The sequence below is a fragment of the Megascapheus bottae genome, chromosome 17 (genome assembly GCF_031878675.1).
Source record: "Megascapheus bottae isolate mThoBot1 chromosome 17, mThoBot2.hap1, whole genome shotgun sequence".
NCBI classification, from domain to species: domain Eukaryota; kingdom Metazoa; phylum Chordata; class Mammalia; order Rodentia; family Geomyidae; genus Megascapheus; species Megascapheus bottae.
The window spans coordinates 17,522,590-17,537,304 of record NC_143525.1 but is presented as its reverse complement, the minus strand read 5'-3'; the positions used below and the strand labels follow the sequence as shown (position 1 = coordinate 17,537,304).

Here is a 14,715-nt window from a genome sequence, read left to right as displayed (position 1 = left end):
ATAGGCAGGAGGCCTTTGAGGCAACTATCATAGAGCTCCACAGCCTACTTTGAACTTGTAGGCAATACAGTGACTATGTCGTCCCAGGATAGGCTCCGCTGTGTGTGCAAGCAAGCATTCGTAAAACCAAGTCTTTCACGGGGAGGGGAGGGGGGTCCATCACAAGCACCCAAGGGGGATTACAGTAGGTTGGAAAACTGAATTCGCCTTAAAAGGGAGGGGAAAGGAGGGGGAGGTCAGCTAATAACAAAAGGACGAGAACCAGATCTGAAACTAGTTTGCTAGTGAAATGAATGAAAGCGTGAATGAATGAGCCTCTCCTTGTGTCCCCCCCCCCCCCGCCCCAACCCAGGTGGAGGAGCCACCCCCGGAGTGGGTGTCCTGGGACAGGTGGGACTGGAAGGGGTCGTGGCTTTTGGACCCCTGGGACCAGACCCCCCACAGGGCGCGGCCCCCGGAGTGTCCGGCCGGCGGGCGGGTCAGTCGTGGGTGGACGCCAGGCCTTGCCAAGCGCGTGTTTGGTTTCCCACCGCCCTCTCTAAGAGAAGGGTCCAGAAAAGGGCTCGAGGGGAGGAAGCTCAGCCCGTGGGCCCGCCCCATTGCGTCCCACCCACCGCGTCCTCACCCTCCCCTCGGTCCGCGGTGGGAAAAGCGGCCGCGGGCTCCCGGGGCTGGCTTTGGGGCGGGGAGCGCGGCGGGCAGCAGAGGCGATGCCGGCGCGCGGACGATGCCCGGCCTGGGCCGCGGTGCTGGCGCTGGGGGCGCTGGCGGGCGTGGGTGTCGGCGCGGCGGGTGGAGGTGAGTGAGGCTCCTGCGCCCGGGGTCCGCGCCTCCCGCAGCCTCCACGGTGGACCTGGGAGGGAGCGGGCTGGGCGCGGGGTCGGCGCGGGGCTGGGGCCGACCTGGGCCGCGAGGCGCCTGGGGCGCAGATCCCGGTCGGCGGCGCCTGCCCCGGGCGTCCTCCAGACTGGGGAGGCGGGCGGGGCGCGTCCCCAACCTGGCGTCTCGGGCGGTGGGGATCGGGTTCCCGTCCCGGCAGCGGAGGTGAGATGGGGTCTCCTCCCAGACTGTTCCCGCGCAGAGGCAGAGGGATGCGCTGGCACCTTCCTGGGTGAGAGGGCGCCCACGCCTTCAGCGCTCAGTTCCCGCTCTTCCCTGGGTTGCCGTTTATGGCTCTGAGTTTATTATGACTTAAAAAAAAAATGGTGATTGTCCTTCGGGTTTTGGAGCGGGATGGAGGCGGCGGGGGTGTCTCTGCCTTTCCGGTGACCCCGGATGGCAGCAGGGTTTCTGGGGTGTCTGGGGCAGACTTTGCACCCACTGAGTCCCTCGTGTTTTCGGAGAGCCACGACGGGGGTCACTTGGGAGCGCTTGTCTCTCGACCTCCCTGCACGCTCTGAGCCGCCAGGGCCTTCAGCCTTTGGCCTCATTGGGGCTGGGGAGGGCGGTGAGCAGTTCAGCCGCCGATGAGCAGTTCAGCCGCCGTCCAGCCGCCGTCCAGCCCGCACTGGCTCGGGGGAGCCCTGGAAGGGCTTGCTGCAGTGGGAGACTGTCCTGCTGGGCTGGGGCTGCTGCTGAGGACGCTCCTGAGCTCATACGTGCAACATATACACGTATATGTGTATATGCACGCATGTGTATGTGTATATATGTGCTTATGTATATTGCAAAAGGATAGAATGGTATTGGCATATGTGTGTGTATATATATACATACACACACACACAAGAATAATACTGGAAAAACAAGTTAGATTTTGCAGGCAGGGTTTTAAAAAGAGGCAATATTATACTGATTTCAAAGACAAGCTATTTGAAAGCACATGGATGATTTCCTTTAAGACACTGCACAGACACTGGACAGGGCTAGGGTGTTTCCATGGAAGGATGGTGCTTGTCCTGGAGAGTCACAGAAGCTTCCGTGTGTGTAAGAGGCAGAAACAGGTGGAAGGATGTTTGTATCCTGCAGCCAGGCTCCAGAACATGCAGTGAATTTCCAGCCTTCTGCCTGGAGGATGGGAATGCTTTGGGGCATTGCTGCCGACTGTGGGTTGGGAGTATGGAGGAATCCGCAGGGTTCTTCTCAGTTCCCCACTTTCATGCACTTAAAACATCATAACACGTGTTCCATATAATAATTGCAAATGTTTAGAATGTACAGCGTGACAACTTACATAGATATGTCACGTGTAACTGATTATATTTATACATTTGCATTTCTACATCTTGGGAACTTTCTGATTCTTAGTTACTGCTAGATGGATAATGCCTATGAAACATGTTTGTGATTTCATTCTTAAAAAAGTAATCCACAGCTTTTATGTTCACTTCTGAGTGTGATCCCTATATGTTCTCTCACTTTTATAAGAAAGTGAAGGGATAACATAGTTCCTGGTTCAGTGTCTCAGGCAATGAAGTACCAATGTGTTATAATAATGTCTATCTCTTTCCCCATCCCTCACCCATTCCAGGATGTCACTTGTTGATCTGGTCCACATAGTAGCGATCCATTTAGGATCACTCGGCAGGGGGCTTACATAAGTCTTTGTTAAAAATACTTTCAGAGATTCATGGTTGTGATTAAGACGGGGAGTGGTAACTGGTAGTGTGATGACGAGCCAGCTCCTGACTCTCTTTCCCTTTTCCTTTTTCTTCCTTCCTTTCTATACTCTTTTTATTCCCTTTTGGTGCTGGATATTAAAGCGCAGCCATTGAGCTTGTAAGCTCTCCACCACTTGAGCTTAGCCATGAGCCCAATTTCTGTGACTCTTGACAGCCACTCCCCCAATGTTAGTGGCAGGGTTGCCTACACCATGAAACCCTGGGGGAAGCTGATGGCTGGTGACAGTAGGTCAGTTGAATTGGGGCACACAGTGTTGGGTGGGAGTGGGGGTAGTTCAGAAAGGGCAACTCAGAGTGGAGGATTATGGTATAGGAAGAAGAGAGGTTGCCTGTGGATGACATTGAGTTTCAGATCTTATCTACCAAGATGATCTGTTTAACATTACCTAGGAAGTGTTAGGTTTTGTGGTTTTCCCAAAGTTGTGAACTGAGGTCTTCGCAGGAAACCTCAGGACCTGGACAGACATGGAGCGATCCCAGCTTGCTGGATGGGAAAAGGGACAGCTATGGTTTAAGTCTGTCCTACATAGGGTTTTATTCTTGATTGGATCTCTCTTTCTCCATTTCTCTGTCTCTCTTTCTTTTGGACCTACTGAGGTTCGAGTTTCTTTTGGTAGTACCAAGTCTCGTACTTGTTAGGCTCTTCTGTTTGATCTGCATGGCCAATTATTTTAGCTTTAGTTGGTTTTTTTTGGGTGGGGGTAGAGATTTGTATTTATTACTAGTCTAGCTTGTGATCCTTTTATTTATCTGGGTATCCAGGGTGATGGGTGTACCACTGGAGACCAGATTATTGGTTGAGATGAGGTCTCACGCAACATTTTTCTCAGGGTAGTCTTGAATCACGATCCTTCCACTCTTCACCTTTGAAATAGCTGTGATTACAGACATGAACTACTGTACCCAGACTTAACTTTAACCTTTATTAATGGTACCTTTGGCACATTGCCTACTTAATCTTTTAGGTCCTCAATTTTCTTATCTGAAAAGTGGAGAAAATAATAATTCTCTGGTTATGCAGATTAAATGAAACAAAAGCACTTAAGAAGAATTCAACAAATGACAACTATTGTCACTGTTCATCCTGCCTGTGGTACCCACTGTGTATTGGAGGCAAGCGATGTTACCATCTCATGCCTGATCACAGTCCAAGCTCTGCACAGGGGATGGATGGAGGGCTCCTTTTCTGACACCTATATAGAGGGGCCTCTCTTATTTTGGCCTATTCTTCTTTGGTGGGTTGGTGTATCTCAGCCCATCTGGTCCAGCAAGAATCCAAAGGCAAGACCAAGGAGAAGAGAGGTCCACATATTTGCTTTATCTATCTATGAAAAAAAATCAAGTTCTATCTTTAGAAAGAGAGGACACATAAACCATCCAAAAGACTCAGTCTCCTTAGGAGAGGGGTGTGCCCATTTCATTAGTTCCCAGTGCCTGACACACATGCAGTAAAATAAATATTTATAGAATACAATGAGAAGGCACGTAGAGGTGATGTGCCTCAACTAGAAACTCAATATTTAGGCCAGGCAAGGTGATGCACTCTTATAGTCTCCGGCTGAGGCAGAAGGATCTAGAGTTTCCAGGTTGGCCTAGACTATACCACTAGACACTGTCGATGAGCAAAGAAGTGTCCCCAATATTTAGATGTTTGCATTGTGATAAAAAGCCTCAAGTCATCTACCTGGGCTCTTTTCTTTGGTGCTGTTACAGGGGCTTGAACTTAGGGTCTGGTCCTGCCCCCTTAGCTTTTGTACTCAAGCCTAGTGCTCTACCAATTGAGCCACAGCTCCACTTTGGGTTTTGGGGGGTGAATTGGAGATAAGAGTCTCTCCAACTTTTCTGCCTAATCTCACTTCAAACTGCCATCCTCAGGTCTCAGCCTCCTGAGTAGATAGGAGGACAGGCATGCTCACCAGTGCCCACCACTGAATTCTTTCCTGAATTCTTTTTTAAATTCTTTCCTGAGGGTCAAGGGACCCTCTGTGAATTGTTTCCTTTTCCTCCTCTCATAGGAAGAGCCACCTGGAAGCAAATTTTTCTTTCACTCGTCCAACTTTTGGCTGTGAGGGCCGAGGTGAGGAGTGGAAGGGGGGGCCATGAGATGGGGAGGGAGGCAACTGTATGTATGGAGAACTCAGCCTAACTCTAGAATTTTCTGATAGAAAAGTTTTCTTCTGTGACTCCTCATTCTACCCAAGATCTCTGTTTATCTTCTCCTCTCAGCCCCAGGAATCCTGCCCTTGTTGGCAGGAATGGCCAGGAAGCATGCCCACAGGAACCACAGCTCATGAATCAGCAGACAGATAATTAACTGGGGTGGTGGTGGTGGTGGCGGTGGCGGTGGTGACGGAGCAGCTTCAGGGCTCAGCCACTTGGCTCAGCTTGCCTGAGCTGCTGCTGTGCCCCACTGGCTCGTCTCCCTTCCGGACAACCTTGGCTTCTCCTGAGTGGAGTTACTGCATGACTGCTGCAGCTCAGGTCACTGGGGGAAAGGAACAAACTGCTTGTTCTTTGTTCTGTGTGAACCGCTAGCATTTTTGAAACTTGAGGTTCTCCACCAGAAAGGGCTCATGCATAAACACAGTATCCCCAGAAGTTCTGTGTGTGTGTGTGTGTGTGTGTGTGTGTGTGTGTGTGTGTGTGTGTGTGTGATATTTTCACTCAAGGCTGACATCCTACCACTTGATCCACAGCTTTACCTCTGGCTTTTTGCTGGTTAATTGGAGGTAAAAACCTCAGGAACTTTTTCTGCCTTGTCTCTCTTTGAACAATGATCCTCAGATCTCAGCCTCCTGAATATCCAAGATTATAGCATGATCCATGGTGGCTGGTTATTTTTTTGTTAGTTTCATCGAGGTATAATTTATATACTATAAAATTCATTCTTTTGAGTGTGCAGCTCTTGAATTTTTGACAAATGTATGAGACCAAGTAAATCATCACTCTGATCAAAGTACAGAATAGTCTCACAGCAACTGTGTAATGCATTCTTTATCTAGTCCTTCATCGCTGGTCTATTTTCTGTTTCTACCATTCTGTTTTAACAGAATCTTACATAAACAAAAATAGACAGTATGTAGCCTTTCAAGTCTGGTTTCTCTTACTTATCGTAATATGTAGTATGATTCATCTATGTTGTTATTGTGTGTATTAATAGCTTTAAGAAGTCACCTCAGGCTGCCTGAATTTCCTGAGTATTTAGACAGTTACCCTGAAAGCAGTAGGTGGGTGGTGGTGGTGCTAAGGCAGATGCTGGTGTTGCCTTTCCTCTTTTAATCTCTCTCTGTCTCTCTCTCTCTGTCTCTCTCTCTCTGCCTCTCTCTCTCTCTGCCTCTGTCTCTCTCTCTCTCTGTCTCTCTCTCTGCCTCTCTCTCTCTCTGCCTCTGTCTCTCTGTCTCTGTCTCTGTCTCTCTCTCTCTCTCTGTCTCTGTCTCTCTCTCTCTCTCTCTCTCTCTCTCTCTCTCTCTCTCTCTCTCTCTCTCTCTCTCTCTCTCTCTCTCTCTCACAGCCTTATGCTTACTAGTCAGGTGTTCCACACATTCCTTCCCCCTCCCTCCCAGCTCTCAATTTCTAGACTTTCCTCTTGGCTAAATGCATTTGAATCATATTTAAGCCATTAGATTTTCCAACTGTTAAATAGTTAAAGACGTGAGGATTTTATAACAGTGAACACTTTTATTATTCTTGGTCCTGAAAGCAACAGATATTTTTGTGGCCAAATATGGCATGTCAAATTCCCCTAAGTAAACCTGGGGCTTATTCTACCTTCTGTTATTTTTGGCCGCCCTGTCTAAAATAACAGCTCAGAAGTCTTCCTTTCTGTTTTTCTGTCAGGTTCCCTCAAAGACTACCTCTACCCTCCTGCTTCCTATTTCACTAGTCCACCTTCTTTGTTCAGTTAGTGATGATATTTGACCCCTCAAGGAGAGAAAGAATGAGAAAGAAATGAAAGAATGGGAATGGTCATGATAAATGGAGCAGAGAGTAGAATCATTTCTTCTTTTTCTTCCTCCTCCTCCTCCTCCTCCTCTTCTTCTTCTTCTTCTTCTTCTTCTTCTTCTTCTTCTTCTTCTTCTTCTTCTTCTTCTTCTTCCTCTTCTTCTTCTTCTTCTTCTTCTTCTTCTTCTTCTTCTTCTTCTTCTTCTTCTTCTTCTTCTTTTCTTCTTCTTCTTCTTCTTCTTCTTCTTCTTCTTCTTCTTCTTCTTCTTCTTCTTCTTCTCCTCCTCCTCCTCCTCCTCCTCCTCTTCTTCCTCCTTCTCCTCCTCCTCCTCCTTCTCCTCCCCCACCTCGTTGTTATTGTCATCCTCCTCCTCCTCCTTCTCCTCCTCCTCCTCCTTCTCCTCCCCCACCTCGTCATTATCATCCTCCTCCTCCTCCTCTTCCCCTTCCTCCTCCTCTTCTTCCTCTTCCTCCTCCTCTTTTCCTCCTTCTTCTTCCTCCTCCTCTTGAATAGCTGGGATTACAGGTGTGTGTCTGGTACTGGCTCCCATTTCCCTTCTAATTCAACTTCCCTACAATGCTCTCTATCACACAGGAGGCGTGTTATATCTAACCCTCAGGAAAAGAACTTGGGTATGGGATTTAAAAATCTACGCAGAGTCAGGGATACACAGGCCTTTTCATTAACTTGCTGATGGTTTTGAACAGGTCATTTTTTTTTTTAAAAAATCAGATTGATGGCTCAGAGTCTGCAGAAGGAGAGAAGAAGATGAAGGAAAGACATTCTAGATTTTTTTTTTAAAGTTAGAATTCCACATAATAGTTTCTTTTAGAAGACAAGAAGTTAAAATCAAGATTGAAAACTTTTCAGTAGAGAAAACTGGCAAAAGGACCTGTTCAGTAGCCACTTTAAAAGTCCCTGTTGTCTACCTTCAATTTGTTTTTAATGGAATTCTTGGCTAGCGAAGTCCTGTTCTATGAGATCCACAGATGGTTCCAAACCTTTAAATCTTACCGTGTTTGAGCAGCGAGCCAAAGCTGGACGGGAGCATGGTGTCTGGCTCCCAAGACCTCTGTAAATTGAGAACAAAGAACATGAGTTAGTTAATGTTGGTTTATTTATTTATTTTTAAAGTATCGAAGACATTCACTTCAGAAATGTCCCTGATTGCTGCAGTCTCAACTCAGTCCTGAATGATGAACTTCTTTTTTCTTTTTGCCAGTCCCAGGGCTTGAACTCAGGGCCTGGGCACTGTCCTTCGGCTTTCTCAAAGCTAGAACTCTACCACTTGAGCCATGGCACCACTTCTGGCTTTTTCTATGTATGCGGTACTGAGGAATGGAGCCCTGGTCTTCGTGCATGCTAGGCAAGCACTCCACCACTAGGCCAAACTCCCTTCTTAATGGCCTTGCTCTTGGGCACTCACAGAGTGCGGTTTGTACGGTGAATAGACTGCACATGGCTCCAGCTCCTTTTGGCCTGACCATTGTTCCTCCTTCTCATCATCCTGGGAGGGAGGGCCAGGGACTTAATGTTTATTTTCACTAGTGCTCTACCATTTGAGCCACAGCACCACTTCTGGCTTTTTCTGTGTGTGTAGGCTTCATGTATGCTAGGTGAGCACTCTAGCATTCTACCACTAACCCATGCTCCCAGCCCATTAATTTTTTTAATGTTTGATTCTTTCTTTTCTTTCTTTCTTTCTTTCTTTCTTTCTTTCTTTCTTTCTTTCTTTCTTTCTTTCTTTCTTCTTCTTCTTCTTTTTTTTTTTTGATGGGTCATGGGGCTTGAGTACAGCCTGGGTGCTATCCCTGAGCTCTTCAGCTCAAGGCTACTACCCTACCCTTGAGCCAAGCCCCACTTTTTTGGTGTTTAATTGGGGATAAGAGTCTCAGATCGTTTTGTGCCTGGGCTGGCTTTGAACCTTGATCCTCAGATCTCAGCCTCCTGAGTAGCTAGGATTAGAGGTGTGAGCTACTGAGCCCAGCTTATTTTGATTCTTTCTTTCTTTCTTTCTTTCTTTCTTTCTTTCTTTCTTTCTTTCTTTCTTTCTTTTCCTTTCCTTTTTGTGCTGATCCTGGGGCTTGAAATCAGGGCCTAGGTGCTGTTCCTAAGTATCTTTTACTCAAGGCTAGGGCTCTACCACTTGTAGTCACTGCTCTACATCCAGCTTTTTGGGGTTTTAATGGAGATAAGAATCTCACAGACTTTTATGTCCAGATTGGCTTTGATCTATGAGCCACTGGCACACAGCATAATATTTCTGTTATTATAATTTTTTATTATTTCTTTTCTTTTGTACTATTTCTAAAAAGCATTTCAATTATCCAATTCAATAATTAAAAAGAATTTATTTTCTCAATAATTTCAGCTATTATTATTTCCTATTTTCCTATTATGTGTACTATTTTTCTTATTATTAATCATTTCCATACAGTAATCATTTCCTATCATTAATCAACAAGTAAGAATTGCACCTGTGGTATACACATGTTTTTGAAATATGCATTCATGGGAGGAATGCTAAATCAAACTACTTAACACATGCATTCCTTCACATCTCTATCCCTTACCTCTGATAAGAACACTTAAATTGCCTTTAAATGTTTAAGTTAAAGTTTAGATTTTAAAATAAGTCTTCAGGTGGATGATATGCTGTGATTAATTCCATGTTTACACCATGTTCATACCATGTATATTGACAATTTATTCTTGTTGTCAATGGAGATTTTTGTACTCACTGGCTTGCATCCATACCCTTCTCCCTCCCTAAAGTTTATTCTGGGCTTCCTGCCTGGCTTTGGGATTCCAAGAGGCTACAAGGTTTGATGCTGAAGATGGAACATGTAAGAAAACACAGGCGGTTCTGGGGATTCTGTATTAATGAATACCATTGTGAAAAGGGAGACAGAACAAATGAAGTTTAAAATTAGCTTGAATTTTTTTAGCTTATGAAAGTAGTTTGGAGCTGGGTGTCAAGGGTAGTTCATGCCTATAATCTTAATCAGGGATAATCAGTGTGGAAATCATTGCATAGCCTTTCCCCTAGGGATGCCTCATTACCGGTTATTTCTCATTCCCCTGGTATCTACCTTATTACTGTTACTTCTCAAATCGAAACATTCACCACAGGATCATTCTTACTTGCTAATTTTTATGTCAGTTCATGAGTTTTCTTTATTTTTCCCCCAAACTATAATTCTCCCCAGAGTACAGGCGGACTGTTATATATGGATATATTAAAGTGTACTTAATAACTCCCTGTTATCAATCATTCAAGTTATTCTCAATTACAAATACTACAAATAAAGTCAGAGGAATATAAACTTATTCATTTATTATGTATCCTTGTTTGTGTATGTGTGTGTGTGCGTGTGTGTGTGTGTGTGTGTGTGTGTGTGTGTGTGCTAATACTAGTGCTTGAATTCAAAGCCTTGCACTCTTGTTTGTCTTTTCCCCTGATGGCTGACATTCTACCATGTGATGCATTCCTCCGTTTCTGACCCCCTCCTTTTATTTTTGCTGGCATATTGGAGATCAAGAGTCTCTCAGACTTTTTTCTTGGGCTGGCTGGCTTTGAACCGTGATCATCAGAACTTAGCTTTCTTGGGAACTAGGATTACAGGCATAAGTAATGGGTGTAAGCTTAAATTTCATATATATATTTCTTGTGGTGGTGGGGATAAAGCTAGGAGGACCTTCATGTGTACTAGACAAGTGGTCTGCGACCTCACTCTATCTCCTGATCAACAAATAAGAATTTCACATATTTTGAAATATGCATACATTGGGGAAATAAAGTATTGCTCAAATCAGTGTGTGTGTGTGTGTGTGTGTGTGTGTGTGTGTGTGTGTGTTTGTGTGTGAGTGTGTGTGTCTCCAGGCTGGTGGTAAATTCTCCCTCCTCATTCTTCTAAGTAGTTCAGATGACAGCTATATAACTGTGCCCAGCTTGGATATTTGAATTAAAATTTTTTTTGTTAGTCCTGGCTTGAACTCAGGGCCTGAGGACTGTCCTTGGGCTTTCTCAAGGCTAGAGCTCTACCACTTGAGCCACAGAACCACTTCCAGATTTTTTCTTTGTATGTGGTACTGAGGAATCGAACCCGGGTCTTCGTGCATGCTAGGTAAGCACTCTACCACGAGGTCAAACTCCCGGCCCTGAATTTTTGTTGTTGTTGTTGTTGTTGTTTGTTTTTTGTGGGTCATGGGACTTGAACTCTGCCTGGGTGCTGTCCCTGAACTCTTCAGCTCAAGGCTACCACCCTACTCTTGAGCCAAGCCCCACTTCCCATTTTCTGGAGGTTAATTGGAGATAAGAGTCTCAGGTCCTTTTATGCTTGGACTGGCTTTGAACCTTGATCCTCAGATCTCAGCCTCCTGAGTAGCTAGGATTACAGGCATGAGCCACCTTGCCTGGCTGCATATTTGAATTTTAAAGAGATGTTTCTAGATTGCCTTTCAAAGTAGTTGAGCCATTTCATTTTCCTACCAAGGTGGGTAGCAGTAAGAACTGGTCCTAACACTGCTGTCTATTGTCCCCATCCCGAAATATGAGCTGGGAGGAAGTTTCCAGAACTGGAAAGCCAGATGCTAAGGTTACCTACAGAGATCAGCGGGCTAGTCCCCAGCAGAGGTTGGTAAGGCCTGCCTCTTCTGTCTACTGAATGAGTCCAGATGGGAGGTGAGGCCAATAAAAATTTCCAGAACTTTGAAATGCAGTGTGTGTGACCCAAATTTCAGGCTGTTAAGAAAGAAATGAGCTTTTGTGTACTGTTTAAGGAGATTGGGCCCTGGTATGCCAGGCTTCTGTGGATTATTTCTCAGAGCTAGAGGAGTATGGACATGTCCAGGGACAACAGCACATTTTTTTTTTTTCTCATAAGATCACACAAGAAGTTTAACACTGTTGGTGGTGTCTCCTGACTAGACTGACTCCTTCCTTACTTCTGGTCTGGTCAGAGACTCTCAGGTGTAAGCCTGAGGTGGAGGATGTGAGGAAGTGCAGGACATGATTGGAGTAAAGATAAAGGGAAGTGAAGCAAACTTTATTGAGCATCTAATATATGTCCATGTTTGGTAGCTAGCCTGGGGAAAAGGAAACAGCTCTTCTCAGCTTCCAGAGTTCAGCTGAGGTGGTTGCATTACATCTGTTAAACAGGAAGGAACATTATTAGTCTTGAAGAAGGTCTTAGAGGACCAGTAGGATTTGCCTGAGATCATACAGCCAATTGAATGGCAAAGGTGGTATCCCTTTCCTACTATATCCACTGTTCATTTTTTTTGGCCAGTCCTGGGGCTTAAACTCAGGGCCTGAGCACTGTCCTTGGACTTTCTCAAGGCTAGAGCTCTACCACTTGAGTCTCGGCACTACCTCCGGCTTTTTTTTTCTATGTATGTGTACTGATTAATTGAACCCCGGTCTTCTTGCATGCTAAGCAAGCACTACGCCAGACTCCCGGCCCCTCATTGTTGTCTTTGTTGTTATTTTTTGTTGTTGTTGTTGTTGGTCATGGAGTTTGAACTCTGGGCCTGGGTGCTGTCCCTGAGCGCTTCAGCTCAAGGCTACCGCCCTACCCCTTGTTGTTGCTTTATTGCCTTGGTCTTACCAAGTTTTGCAGGCACTGGGAGTTAATTTAATTTTTTTTTGTCAGTCATGGGGCTTGAACTCAGGGCCTGAGCTCTGTCCCTGGGCTCTCCTGCTCAAGGCTAGCACTTTTCCATTTTGAGCCACAGGGCCACTTCTAGTTTTCAGGTGGTTTATTGAAGATAAGAGTCTCACAGCCTCTGCTTCCTGGGGTGGCTTTGAACAGAGATCCTCACATCTCAGCCTCCTTAGTAGCTAGGATTACAGGTGTGAGCCACTGGCGCCCAGCTGTGGGAGTTCATTTTTAGAGCTCAGCCATTCAGGAGATAGGACTCTGCCCAAAGACGAGCTTTATGCAGCTTTCAGCACGTGGACATCTAATTAACCTAACTAGAAATGATCCCCAGACATGAGCCGGCTCCACTTATAAGGGGGAGGAACTGGTGGTGGAAGGGTCAGTGAGAGAGGATGTCCAGGAAATGAACCAATGAAGCCTTGACCAGACCCAAATCCTTCCTTTTCTCTCCTCACAGCACACATGCCATCCAACAGCAAGTTCTTGGAATAGCACTGTCACCACTGCTCCCTTCTAAGTTCCACCCACTGTCATCTGGTACTCGGGTTATTTTAATGACATCCTAATTGTTCTTTTTCCCCTCTGGCTTCCCTACTGTCTGTCCACCACTCAGCTTCCAGGCTTCAGGGTTCCCTCCAGTGTGGAGAATGAAGATCACACTGCATTCCGTGGCTGGGGCTTCTGAGTGTGCTCTAGCCTCTGTTCCACTTCTCCTTTCCCCCTTCCTCTTTCTTTCTGTGCTATTGTCAATAGGCTGATGTCCATCCAGCTCTAGACTGGTTCTTTTTGGAATGTTCTTCCCATAATTCACTCCTTAACATCAGAGAGAGCATTCCTGGTCACTTTCTCTAAAGGACACTTCCTGCCCTTTAGCTATTCCTTTGTCTTGATCTATTTTCTTTACATGTTTGGCACTATTTTTGTGCTTTTTCTTCTGTGAATGTTCTTCTTATCATTCTCCCCCAGCTCCCAGAAAATGTAAGCATCGCATGAACCAGGACTTTTCAGTGTGTCTCTAGTGCCTATGGCACAGGTAAGTGCTCAGTGGGTGTTTGTTGAATGAATAAATGAATGGATGAATAAATGAATCAATGTATGCTGAAACTGTTGTCTTATCTGCTGTGTAAATGCAATCCCATTTTGACTTCACTTCTTTGGACTCTTCTAACAAGGTATCACAAACCAGTGGATTAACACAACCCAGATGTATTCTCTCTGGATGATGGAAATCTGATATAAGGTTTGGGCAAGAATGTGTTTTCTGAAACTCCAGGTTCCATCCCTCCTGTCTCATCTTAGCTTCTGGTAGTAGACAGCAATGCTGGTTGTCCCTTGGTTCCAGCTCTGTCATCCTCATCTCTACCTCTGTTTTTGTAGGATATTTTCCTTATAAGGACTCTGGTGATATTGGACTGGTACTCCCCCCTTCCCTCTAATGACCTCATCTAGCTTGTTTCCAAATAAGGCCACATAGGCATATTGGTGGTTTAGTGGTGAGCCTCGCTGTCTTCCAAATAAGGCCACATTCCCAGGTACTTGGGGATTTCTTGGAGGGTTGAATCCAACCCATAGCGTATTTTAATATTGATGAGGGAAAGTATATACAAATGCTTTCCAGTCTATCAAGTACCACATTTAATTGGCCGTGATGCACTTACAAAACAACTTAAGGTCTCTGAAATCAGATATATTCTAGATTTGATGACATATAGTAGTTTAGAATCATGTGATGCTTCCTGGAAGTTTTGGCTCAGCTCCCAGGATATGTGTATTTCCCTGACCTCTATCTTCTTCTCTTATCCCTTCTTTAGGTTACCTAACTACCTATAAGGAAGGAAGGAATGCAAAATAAACTTTCATCAGAGAAGCCATGTATACCATGCCACAGAGGAGGCTAAGATCTGAGAATTGTCTGGGTGCCAGACTTGAGTAAAAAAAGCTCAGAGACAGTGCCCAGGCCCTGAGTTCAAGCCCCATTACTGCCACCTAGAAGCACAAAACAAAACCAAACCCCCAAGGCTTAGATAGCATGAGATGCTTTGTTCTTTCATGACTCACTCAGCCAGGTAACAACATGGAAGATTACAGATATTCTGAATCACCGTATGCTTATTGGGAAGTGACTGACCCCATGTCTGTGACAAGGTTCAGGATCCATGCCAGAATTTTTTGAAACGCACTAGGATAGATAGCAGGGTACTTGCAACACAGCCCATCCTGTACTCTCACTCCAGCTTAGCCCTCTTCTGATGTCCACTAGTCTCAATCAGGCTGGCTTGTCCCTGCATTTTAACATCCTGTCTCATTGGACATCATGTCCTCAAAGTAGCCCTCATTGACTCATTATGCTTTCTACTCATTCTAATTCCTTTGTTGTTTCCTTTTTTTCCTTTTCTCCTTTCTTCCTCCATCCTTTGTCTCTTTTCTAGTTCTATGAATCAGGCTGATGAGCCAAGCCACTTTTCAGGCAAACTTCTTGGCTGGCTTC

The 14,715-nt window shown here is 45.4% G+C and overlaps 1 protein-coding gene across 1 annotated transcript in view; it reads left to right on the top strand.

The window, feature by feature from the left end:
• The first annotated feature begins 713 nt into the window (after positions 1-713).
• Itgb3 (integrin subunit beta 3) overlaps positions 714-14,715 on the top strand; it is a 60,213-nt gene continuing 46,211 nt past the window's right edge. The window contains exon 1 of the mRNA XM_090349996.1: positions 714-798. The gene's annotated coding sequence lies outside the window, so the exon portion shown is untranslated. The remainder of the gene's footprint in view (positions 799-14,715) is intronic.